This window comes from Balaenoptera physalus, assembly GCF_965194825.1.
Source record: "Balaenoptera physalus genome assembly, contig: SUPER_6_unloc_2, whole genome shotgun sequence".
NCBI lineage: Eukaryota > Metazoa > Chordata > Mammalia > Artiodactyla > Balaenopteridae > Balaenoptera > Balaenoptera physalus.
The window spans coordinates 619,315-631,338 of NW_028126536.1; positions in this window are offsets into that span (position 1 = coordinate 619,315).

Genomic DNA, 12,024 nt, shown 5'->3' on the forward strand with positions numbered 1-12,024 from the left:
GTGACCAAACCCATTTGGGGCGCTGGCACACTTAAAAGAAAAAGCACCTCAATTTATAAGTTGTGCTTGTTTCCACTGAGGGTTTTCAATTCCTAAAATGTCCTAGGAATTTGAGCCATGGTTAAGGATTCCCTTTCATGTTTGTCTACCTTTTCCTAAAAGCCAGCAAGACGTTGACGAGAACGGCACCTAACACGTGGCTCCCAGGAGCCATGAAGTCAGTGACTCTGTCAAGGGAATTATTTATTATATGAACCCTTTAAATCGAAAAACTGAAACAAGATTAACATTTGGGCAAAAAGGTATTTACATTTCAAACACGAAATAATGAGTTCCCTCTTATCAGCAAGGTTGTTAAGCCACTTCGCTGCCAGCAACGGAAATAAAACGTGATGCACCCATCTAACGTTATTACTGACGAGAAAACCTTCACGACTAGAGTCGCTGGACCATTTCCCAGCCACCTGTGGCCGTGGGTGAGCCCCATTTTTGACAGTGTCAGACACGGATAAGAACCGCCAACTATCTCACAGGGCGGGGGGGACAGCCCACCACACAAGAGTCAGGACATGGCTTTGCCACCTCCCTGCAAGGCTCCGAAGCCCCCCTCCCCATTCACTAGGCTGCCAAAGCAACTCTCCCTCCGAAGCGTAACTTCTGGAACCTCATGAAAAGAAAAGCTCAGCTCTGCAAATACAAAGGTGAGAAGGGAAAACATCTCAGAGGTGAGAGACTTCGCAAAGGGAGGGCATGCACCTGCCCAGTCTGTTCTGTTCTATTTCGACGTGTCTACATCTTAACATCACGAAACTTATCTGATTTGACTGTAACTCTGCTTTGCAGACCTTTGAAAGTGTGACACCTCCACTCCCGTAGCTGACAACGAGGTGAGAATGAAATCCAAGTTCTGAAACCTCCGAGTGCCGCTTAAAGGGTTCCGCCTCAGACAGAGGAAATGCAAACTGCGGCATTTGGAGAGTTTGGGGGATGGGGGAGAAGCCTCCAAGCATTCAGGTATGTGCTAATAATTCGAGATAGGAAAGTAAAATAAACCCACCAAGGTACTACATAGTGATTCGAGTATGTGGCTCTAAAAAAAACCCGTTCTGTTTGAAGCTCTAATCTCACAAGACACTACAAGGATCCCTTCAGGCTAAAATCTATTTCCGGTGGATTCTTAAGAAGTTAGTCTCCCAAATAATTCTCCCCCCATCTAGGGAAGGCACCACAAAGAGGGCTAAGGTTAAATGCTTATAATAAACCCCAGAAAGAGAGCAAACCAGGACGGGGCAGAAGCAGCATCAATAGGGAACATTTTCATGGAGAAATTTTCCCAAGAAATTTTTCCAAGTACTATTAATACCAACGCTATCAAATTACCACCTAGGAATCCCTGAGAACTGGAACACATTACTCTCTGCTTACAATGTGCCCCCTTACCACTCTGTTCCTTTTAGAGTAAAGACACCTAGAACCGGGGAGGTTATTACAATAACATATGCACGGATATGAAAAATGGTTTAAGGTGTTTTGTCAGGAATCTCGGACAAGTTCACTCTGGGAGAGTGCCTTGCTTTATAAACTTAATTTTAATACACCCTGGTGCTTCCAGGACTCTGACTTGTGATGCTCTATCCTAAGAAATGCATTTCCTTGAATAACCGCACCAGTGGAGTCTCTCTGCATCCCATTTTAAAGGTATGGGCTCCGGGGGGCTGTCTCAGGTGGGGAGGCAGTAGGCTCTGGGGGTGAGGCCAGGGCAGGTGCAGGCATGGGAGAGGGGAAGCAATGGTAGAGGCAGGGCAGTTAGGAGGTGAGGGAGGGGAAGGGATGGAGATGGCGTACGGCAGAAGACGGGCCCTGGGTAGAGGGTGGGCTTGGGGAAGGGTGGGGTGAAGTAGGGAGATGGAGGGCTTTGGGTTTGGGAGGGCAGGGAGCTGGGTGCAGGACGGGGAGTAGGTGCAGGATAGGTGAAAGGGCACCAGGGGGAGGGGAGCGGGTAGGAGAGAACCCGTCCCCAGACCACAGCCATTCCTGTGGCGCCCACCTGGCCTTACACCTCCCCACACTAGATCTGGGCAGCAGGTAGAGGTGGGTGACACCTGGGGCACCAGGAGGCCTCCATCTGCTAAATGAACTTCAGCTGCTGTTCTTCAACCTGGGGGCATTCCAAACAGGTGAGCACTGTCACCCACCACCCCTTCCATCCATCGTTCCCTCACCCCAGACACCGTATGGTACAAGCAGAGCGTATCTGAATGTACTCCGTGGTGTTCGAGGGGTTTCCTCGCATTCAGGGGCAGGAAGCTAGGCTAACCCGTGCGTGTACACCCCCTTCACCATGGAGACACCTGCGGACTTCACAGAGGTGTGGTCTGCTTCAAGTTCCTAAGCAGGACTTAGGGATGCCTGAAGACAAGAAGAAGAATTTGCTCTCATTAGGGCAGTAGCCAAGACTTCATTTGACACCATGCGTCCTATTTATTCACCCCTGAAAGCGTGAAAAGCAGCCGATTTCTCTACAATACAGAACACAGAAAATATCCCAGCTGAATTCTTCACCACCTTCGTGTCGGATGTGCCCTAATCTTCTAGTGACGTGTCAACACCAGGATGAGACAGCACCAGACCCCCGGAAGCCAAAAAGATGCCCACCCACCTCCCACCCCAGACACATATTTATTTTTCCCCTCAAGTAGAGAGGAATTATGTAGATTGCATCGCAGTGATCCAAGACCCAGAAAAAAGTCCTCCTTAGAAATCAGTTACAAATGGTGGTGATGAATCACGCTTAAATTGATTTTTTTTCACGGCTGTGGCTATTCTCATGTAAAAGAAAAAACAGGAAACATGAGTTTTAAAAGGCACTGGATGAGATATACAGAAACAAATATTAAACCCCTTTATTTGAAATTAAAAAGTCTAACAATTCCTTGAGAAGGCAAGATAAACACCTAGGGAAGAGGATGTAGCTGAGCCAAGTACATCCTGAAGCTACAAACTCTCCCGTGGGGGGGGACGGGGCCTGTGCCCGTCCACTAGTTTGTAGTCAGTGCTCAAAGCAATGCCCCACCTGGTACAAGCTCGGGAAATGCTGGCTGAATGATGAAGAGAGGGAAGAGGGGAGGAGGGAAGGGGGGGGGAGGGAGGGAGGAAGGGAGGGAGGGAAGGAGGGAGGGAGGGAGGGAGGGAGGGAGGGAGGGAGGAAGGAAGGAAAGGAGGGAGGGAGGGAAGGAGGAAGGAAGGAAGAAAGGAAGGAAGGAAGGAAGGAAGGAAAGAAGGAAGGGAGGGAGGGAGGAAGGAAGGAAGGGAGGAAGGGAGGGAGGGAAGGAGGGAGGAAGGAAGGAAGGGAGGAAGGGAGGGAGGAAGGAAGGGAGGGAGGGAGAGGGAGGAGGGGAAGGAAGGAAGGAAGGAAGGGCTCTGTCTGGTCTGACTAGGTCAGACGGGGGCAATCCCATTACGAAGGTATCAAAGAGACAAAGTACCACATCCCACGCCCACCCCTCCAGAAGCGAGGTGTGAAAACAGGCAACATACGTGAAAACTCAGAGGAAACGTCTCTCCCATGCAGCACATGGTACAACATGTAACATGGGAAGACCCACGAGCACTCTGGCCTCTGGCACCCCGACGTGGGCAGTACACTGACCGCTGTTCTGAAAGGAGAGGCGACCACATGCTGGCCTAGTAGTCAGCCATAAGAAGTGATGGAACCGTGACACAGGCTACAACATGGAAGGACCCTGGAAACACTGTGCCTGGGGAAATAAGCCAGACACGAAAGGACACGTATTATATGATTCTACATATATGCGGCAGCTAGAATAGTCAAATTCTTAGAGACCGGAAGTAGAACGTAGGTTACAAGGCGCTGGGGGCAGGGAGAGATAGGGAAGGGTGAGGTATTGTTTCACTGGTTCAGAGTTATTTGGGGGCGATGATGAAAAAGTTGCAGGTAGAGATGGTTGGCTACACAACATTATGAATGTATTTAATGCCACTGAACTGTACATTTATGAATGGTTAAAATGATATTGTTATGTATATTTTCCACAATAAAAACAAAAAAAGAGGGCCTTCCCTGGCGGTCCAGTGGTTAAGACTCTGCACTTCCAATGCAAGGGGCGCGGGTTCGATGCCTGGTTGGGGAACTAAGATCTCACATGCCACGGGGCGTGGCCATAAAATTTTAAAAAAAGAAAAAATACGTGACTGGATATGAAAGTTTTCATAACTACTAGGTAGTCTCTTTGACCTGCTATACAAATAACGACCCAAGGGTTAAGATTTCGTAACTATCCACAACCAAGGTGGGTGAGAAGTCCCAGGTTCGAGAAGCCACAGCTACACCCCAGGAGCTGTGACACGATCTCACTCCTTTGAAATGCTGCATACTTAGCACTTGGCAGCAAGGTCGGCGCCTCGGGCAGTAAACAGAGTGGACACGTGGGAAGAAGCAAAGGAAGAAGGATGCGGAGCAGTGGGTAACGATAAACGTCAAGAAGGCAAAGATTATGAAGGAAAAAGCAGACGCAGGAGACAGGAACAGGAGTCAGCAAGAAGAGAAAATATGGCATCAATAGATAAGGAAATTTATAGAAGCTTAAGGGAATGAACGATTAAGCAACGCATTTGCCTGTGGAAAACTGAGTTTTACAATCCTATTCAAAACAACGTAGATTACCACAATAAAATCAAAGCTGTTCTTCGGGTGACCAAGTGGCTTTGTTTCACTCATTAATAAACGAGCTGGCTGGTTCCCAGGCAACGCTCTGGACCAGCACCTGCCCCCTGGGCATTCTCCCTGGTCCCAGCTGCACGGAAGGCCCCATTTCCCAGACATGCCCGAGGAGTACATGCGGCCCTCTTAGGCAAGGATGCCTGCCTCTGGACTCCAGAAACCTCTTCGTCACCGGTGCGCTGGCTCAGACGTCACCTCCCCGACCTCCAGAAGGCAGGTGCAGCCCCACACAGCTGTCATCACCCCGCAGGAGGACGAGGACACTCAGGGGACCCCCTTCCCAGCAGAAGGGGCAGGGCTTTGCACCCCGTCAGGCATTCCCTAAGACGGCTGACGACTGGCTGGTCCTCTGCACTCCCCGACCCACCCCACTGCCACCACTTGATTATAATAACCGGCACAGAGCATGAGTCACTACGTCATCCTTGAATGAATACATACATGTCAGAATAACAACGATTTAGTCCGTAAGTATAGCAACTGGTAAGAGACAGCTTAAATCAGCTGGGACAAGGGAGAGCGGTGAACTGGGAGATAGAGCCTGGCATCTGAGCAGAGAGAGGCAGACAGGAGGCTGTGCGACTCCGTGACCTCTTCTGCTACAAAATGAGGACAGAAGAGAACATCAAATGGGCCTAGTGGCTGCTGAAGGGCCAGGCATTGTGCTAAGTGCTTTCCGTGGACAACTGCATTTAATCCTCATATGAGGGGAAAGATGTTCTTTGACAGAGCACAAAACTTAGGCTTAAAACTTGGAGCTTTTGCTCAAGAGCACATGGAGTGAACAAGAGTCCCAGCTGGGATGGCAGAGCCCGAGAAATGTTGGACCAGCTCCATCTCTGGGATCTGTACCGGGTCTTCCCTGCTGGGTTCCTCCTGGCCCCGACCCACTTTTTCCGCCACTCCTCCCTCCACAAGCCCCCCACACCCCATAATGACTTGGATTGGGGGTAGCCCCTGAGGCTCTGAGGGATGCCCCCAGGGGCATCCTTTGCCCTATGGGATGCGCCAATCAGGACTCAAACAGCCCCACCTTCTCACTGGTGTCTCTTAACATTGCTAAGAATGGGAAGGAGGGGCCCCTTCCAGTGAGGTTGAGGATAAGACTACAGATCAACCAGAATGACATGCAGTGCTGATTTAAAAGCTAAATTCAGAATATCCCTGAACAGCCGTACTCATAATAAGCAAAGCAAAAGTAAGGGGAAAAAAATCTTTTTTTAAAAATTCAAATGCCTTTAAAAGATGCTGTGTTTTGAACATGGGTGGGTTTTCTTCCAAGGAGAGGAACACTGCAAAATGAACTTCCTTAAAAAAAAGTGCAAATGTTCAGAATTCCAATGTAAAACCAGCCCTACCTCTGTGACATTTTGTTCAAACTAAATAAGGTCTCAGTTGATAGTTTTGCATGAAAATACATTTTGGTACATTCTTTACAAAGAAACATAACTGCTAAAAGTTATGGCAACACCAACCAAAACATTAGTTAATCATATTAAATCGTATGTAAAATAATTCCTTGGGAAAAAAAAAAAACCCTCTTTGTTTTAAAATAAGTTTAGACTTATAAAAAGTTGCAGAAATACTAGAGAGTTCCCACGTAGCCTTCACCTAGCTTCCTGTTGTGTTAACATCCTAAATAAACATAGCAATGGTCAAAACAAAGAAATCAACACGGGCACAATACACCTAACTAAACTACAGACTTTAAGCAAACTCACAGGTCCTTTTTCTGTCTCCGATTTCCATCCAGGACCCCACAACCCATTGATCTGTGATAGTCACCCTTTCTTTCCTTGCCATTCAAAGCCAGACTCTTTGGACGAGCACAAGAAGTTATTTCGTGCACGAGAAGTTATTTCGTAGAATGCCGCCCCCCACCCCACCCCCCCGTTTGGGTTTGTCCAATTCGTCTCTCGATTAGATGCAGGTTATGCATTCCGGGCAGGAACACCACAGAAGTGATGCTGTGTCCTTCTCAGGGCATCACATGATGTCACTATGCCTTATTCCTGGTGAGGTTATCCATAGCAGCTGGGCTCAGGTGGTGGTATCTGCTGAGACTCTTCCCCATAAATCACTGCTCTCCTCTCCTTGGTAATCGGCAAATATCTTAGGGGAGATACTCTGAGCCCATACTAGTATTACGGCATGATTCTTACACGTTAGGGATATAAAAATTACCACATGGCTAACAATGTATACTTTAAATGGTTAACATCATTTGTATCCTTTTCAAAAGGAGAACTCCCAAGAGGAAATCTTTAACAACCCAATTTTTAAAAAGAACTTTTGAGTTCAATCATTGATGAAGAGTTAAGCAAGAGTAAGTACAGGGCTTCCTTGGTGGGGCAGTGGTTGAGAGTCTGCCTGCCAATGCAGGGGACACGGGTTCGAGCCCTGGTCTGGGAAGATCCCACATGCCGTGAAGCAACTGGGCCCGTGAGCCACAACTACTGAGCGTGGGCATCTGGAGCCTGTGCTCCGCAACGGGAGAGGCCGCGACAGTGAGAGGCCTGCGCACCACAATGAATAGTGGCCCCTGCTTGCCACAACTAGAGAAAGCCCTCGCACAGAAACGAAGATCCGACACAACCATAAACAAACAAACAAACAAAAAAGAGTAAGTACAATGCTTAAAATGTCAAGGGATTAGCTGTGTTTGAGGAGGAATCCAGGCAGCTGAGAGCAGCAAGAAAGTCAATCCCAAAAACACATCCTAAGAGGAAGCCTTGGTCCATGAGGCATCTTGCCAGGAATCTATCCGAAGGACGTTCCGAATCATCACTTAATTTTGTGTAATTTTTATCCTGAGTATAAACAAAAGTTCTCTTAGAGTATCCATTTCAAAATGATACTGTAAATACAAGTAAGTTGAGGGCTAAGTTTATTGCCAATAAACACTTTCACTAAAAAGAATGATTTCTGTACCCCATACATTGTTTTAAAAAAAAAGTCTATTCGTCTTAAAAAATGAGTTACGATGCCCTGTGGTAGAAAACGCCCACATGACCTGAAGTCACAAGCAAACTAGCATCCTAGACCCATCACTGAGACCTAAGAGCATGATTAGTTCATCTGCAAGCATCGGTCTGCAACCCCGATGGGGCTCAACCCAACGGAAAGACCCCTTCAGATGGGCATGGTGGGTGGGGTACAAATGAGAAGCAGGGCCAACTTTAGCATACTTAAAGAAATACACTAGAGACACAGTTATGTAAAGTTTTAAAATACATGTAAAACTCTAGTGAAAAAATAGTGTGTTCTTAGAGCACCAACAATTTGCTTAAATAATTAAAAAGGAGTGGATGTACAGTCTTACAGACACACGGAGATCATCCAATACACAGTTTACTTTCTAAGACTTCAAGCAAACGCATCTCATGAACCTGCACTATAAACCGTAGCCGGTTTCCTTGGATTTGGAGCCAGACAGGGTTCTTCCCCAGCCCCACTGCTCGCAAGAAGTGTGACCCTGAGCAAGTGCGCTCACTTCCCTCCTGGGGATGGGATGACAGGTAAAACCACCTCTCAATTAAAGGCAACCATCTGTATAATGAACACGTTCCAGCAAAGATTTTCTGGTAGCTGGTGAGTTAATCAACTCAGCACATTTGGCTCAGAGTTAAGCTCACAGTCACTGGGTGGGGTGAATGGTGTCCCCTGAAAAACGTACGTTGAAGTTGTAACTCCCGGTACTCGTGAATGTGACCTTATATAGGAATCAGGTCCTTTGCAGATGGAATCAAATTAAGATGAGGTCATACTGGACTAGGGCGGGCCTTAAGTGCAATGACTGGCGTCTTTAGAAGAGAAAGGAGAGATTTGGAGACATAGACACCTGGAAGAAGGCCGTGTGAAGATGAAGGCAGAGACTGGAGTGATGCGACCACAAGCCAAGGAACGCCCGGGGCCACCGGAAGCTAGGAGAGAGGCATGGAGTAGATTCTCCCTCAAAGCTTCCAAAAGGAACCAACCTTTCCAATACTTTCATTTTGAACTTCTGATCTCCTGATCTGTGAGAAAATCCATTTCTGCTGTTTTAAGACCCCCTAGTTTGTAGTAATTTGTTTACAGCAGCCAGAGAAAACTCATACAGGATAATGATGGTATTTGGTAAATACATTTTAAAAAATACTTCTATATTAGAGATACATCCGAAAATACTCAGGGGTGAAATAACACGATGCCTGAGATTTGCTTTAAATTACTCTAATAAAAAGAAAAAAAAACAGTGAGGGGACAGGTGACACCAGCTCATGAAATCTTGACAGTGGTTGAAGCAGGGTGAGGGGGAATATACCAAAATATTCTATACACTTTTGTATGTTTGACAATTTCCATGTTAACAAGCTAACAGTGTATATGTCACACGTTAGCCGACTAGCATCTAAACTATATATGCAGCGCTGTCCCAATCTTTAACCAATGCAATCAACTTTAATATCCAATTTTACTTACTAGCCTCTTTGAAACAGGAACAGCAGCAAAACCACGGGAACCCCATTGATTAAAGCAGCCATCACATAGCGACGAATGGCCGGTAATCATCCAACTCAGTTTCTTGAAATAAACCTGAAATTCATAAACCTCAACTCCCTATATGCTTGATCAGATAAACAGTATCACAAGCATCACGGACTTAGGTGCACTGGATAAAAATAAGGAAGTCTTTTTTCTAGGCACTAGGGCCGTAGCGCGCAAACAGAACTAAGAAATGGAATCAACACGTTGAACGCTTGACCCTTTCCTAAGGCTACCCCTGTGGGGATTAGGTTCCCCTGGGGAGCATCAGCAAAGAAGCGTTCAGCTTATAGACCTAATGAATGCAACGCGGGCGGGTCCAACAATATGACCATCATATGAGAGATCGCACTTCAAGTGAGTACGAAAACACTGCTTAAACATTCACTTGCTGTTCTGAAGCCATAATTAAGGCTGTGAGTGTACTGGCTGGGGGCCTTCACAACACATCTCATTTGTGCAGTGGAAGCCACAGGCATCTGCTACCCGGTCTCCAACCCTCGGGAAATGGTCAGCAACATTCTGGTAACGATGCTGAAGTTTCCCGATACGTTCATTTAGCAAACGCGGGCCTGATTCTCATAACCCCTCCTCGGGGAACACTGGGCTCACGCTTCACCTAAACTGCCCTGGAAAGAAATGAAACCGGAGGGGCAGCCCTGAGTCAGCGTCCTTCAGGAGAAACCTTGGCGAAACCTACGTGAAAAATGAGATGAGAAACACAGTCAGGGGGACCTCCCTGGTGGCGCAGTGGTTAAGAGTCTGCCTGCCAATGCAGGGGACACGGGTTCGAGCCCTGGTCCGGGAAGATCCCGCAGGCCGTGGAGCAACTAAGCCCATGCGCCACTACTGAGCTCGCGTGCCACAACTACTGAAGGCCACGAGCCACAACTACTGAGCCCACGTGCCGCAACTACTGAAGCCTGTGAGCCACAAGTACCGAGCCCACGTGTCACTACTACTGAAGCCCACACACCTAGAGCCCATGCTCCACAACAAGAGAAGCCACCGGAATGAGAAGCCCGCACATCGCAACCAAGAGTGGCCCCCTGCTCGCCGCAGCTAGAGAAAACCCACGCACAGCGACAAAGACCCAACGCAGCCAAAAATAAATAAAATTAAAGAGAAAAAAAAAAAAGAAACGCAGCCAGGCCTTGGCCGGGCTGGGCCAGGCAGCAGACCTCCAGCAGCTCACAGGGGTCCCTGCTTCGCTCAACAGGCAGCAGGCTTCCTTTGACTTGACCCTCACATTTCCAACTTCCTTTCAGAGTTCGGGGACCTGCACAGCTGGCCCGTGTACAGGGACCTGGCCCTCTCCAAGGAGACAATCTTTGGAGAGAGCCGTTCCTGCAGCACCGAGCAAGTGGAAAGCACCCTAGGCCAGGGTTTCTCAGCCTTGGCGCCGGTGACATTTGGGGCTGGGTGGCACCGTTGTTGGGACCGTCCTGTGCACTGCAGGGTGTTGGGCAGCATTCCTGTTCTCCAATCCCAGAGATGAGGGGAGCGCCTCCCTCCCTGGGACAACCCAAACCATCTTCAGACATTGCCAAGAGTCGCCGGGGGGCAAGATCCCCCTTCAGTGAGAACCAGAGCCCTTGAAGGCTCCTCACTGGAGCCTAGTCCAGTTCTGGAATGTTCCGGAGCCAAGTGTGAACTCTGACTCCTTTTGATGCGTCCTGGTGGACAAGAAATGGAAGAACCAATCATAACAGAGAGCACGAGAAAAGAACTTGCAGATGTGCAACCTCACGAGTTTAACCGACTCACTCAGACGGCCTTTGGGAAGATGAAAAAAAACTGTTCCTGTGCAACGTCAGGCCTCACGTGAAAGGGGTCTTTACCATTTTCACTCAGCAGGGCTGTCATTTCTAGGGACTCAAGATGGATGTGCGATAATTTTTCCAAGAGCAACAAGAACCACAGCAGTACTAATAATGACAGGGGTTAAATCAATATGATTTTAACGAATATCAAGGCTGGTACCAGGGAATTCCCTGGCGGTCCAGGGGTTAGGACTCCGTGCTTCGACTGCAGGGGGATGGCTTCAATCCCTGGTCAGGGAATTAAGATCCCGCATGCCAGGCGGCACAGCCAGGAAAAAAAAAAACAAAAAGCTGGTACCAGTGTGGTTCCCTTTACTTTCATGAACCCACTTAAAAGATCCCCTCTGTCATCTCCATCTTCCCGTTCCCTTCCTCGACCTTCTGTCACTCCCAGGTGCAGAAGTGCTCACATCCAGCGTGGGAAATGGCTGTGGGCTCCCTCCTTGCTGTCTTCTAGGGGGGTGGGGGGGGGGGGGCGGGCAGGGACTAAAAGGCTGACTTGTTGAGAGGAGGTCAGGGTGTAAACCAGCTAGCAGTCCCATGCTGCTCACTTCTCTTCACGGCCGCACGGGGATCCTAGCCCGCCAGATCCGGAACCCCCAAATGCAGAGGGCATCCCGTGCTGCGTAAAGGAAAATGACAACCAGCTCTTAGTGACTCACGGCCCCGTCGTTTCCTCCCTCAGCCTCGCAAGAATAAACAGGGCATGCTTTCGAGTCCCTTCTCAGCTCACATACGGGATCTGAAAAGTCAATCTAATTATTCTGGTTCCGATTTCCAGTTCTATCGGTAAGCGTCGACACAAGATATGTCAAGGCCAGTCCCTAGAAGACGTAAAATCGGAATCCTAGAAGCTGCGCCTTCCCTACCCCACAGGCAGGTGTCCTAAAGCCCCTTTCACACCAAATTTAAGACTGGAGTTTGCGACGAGGCCTG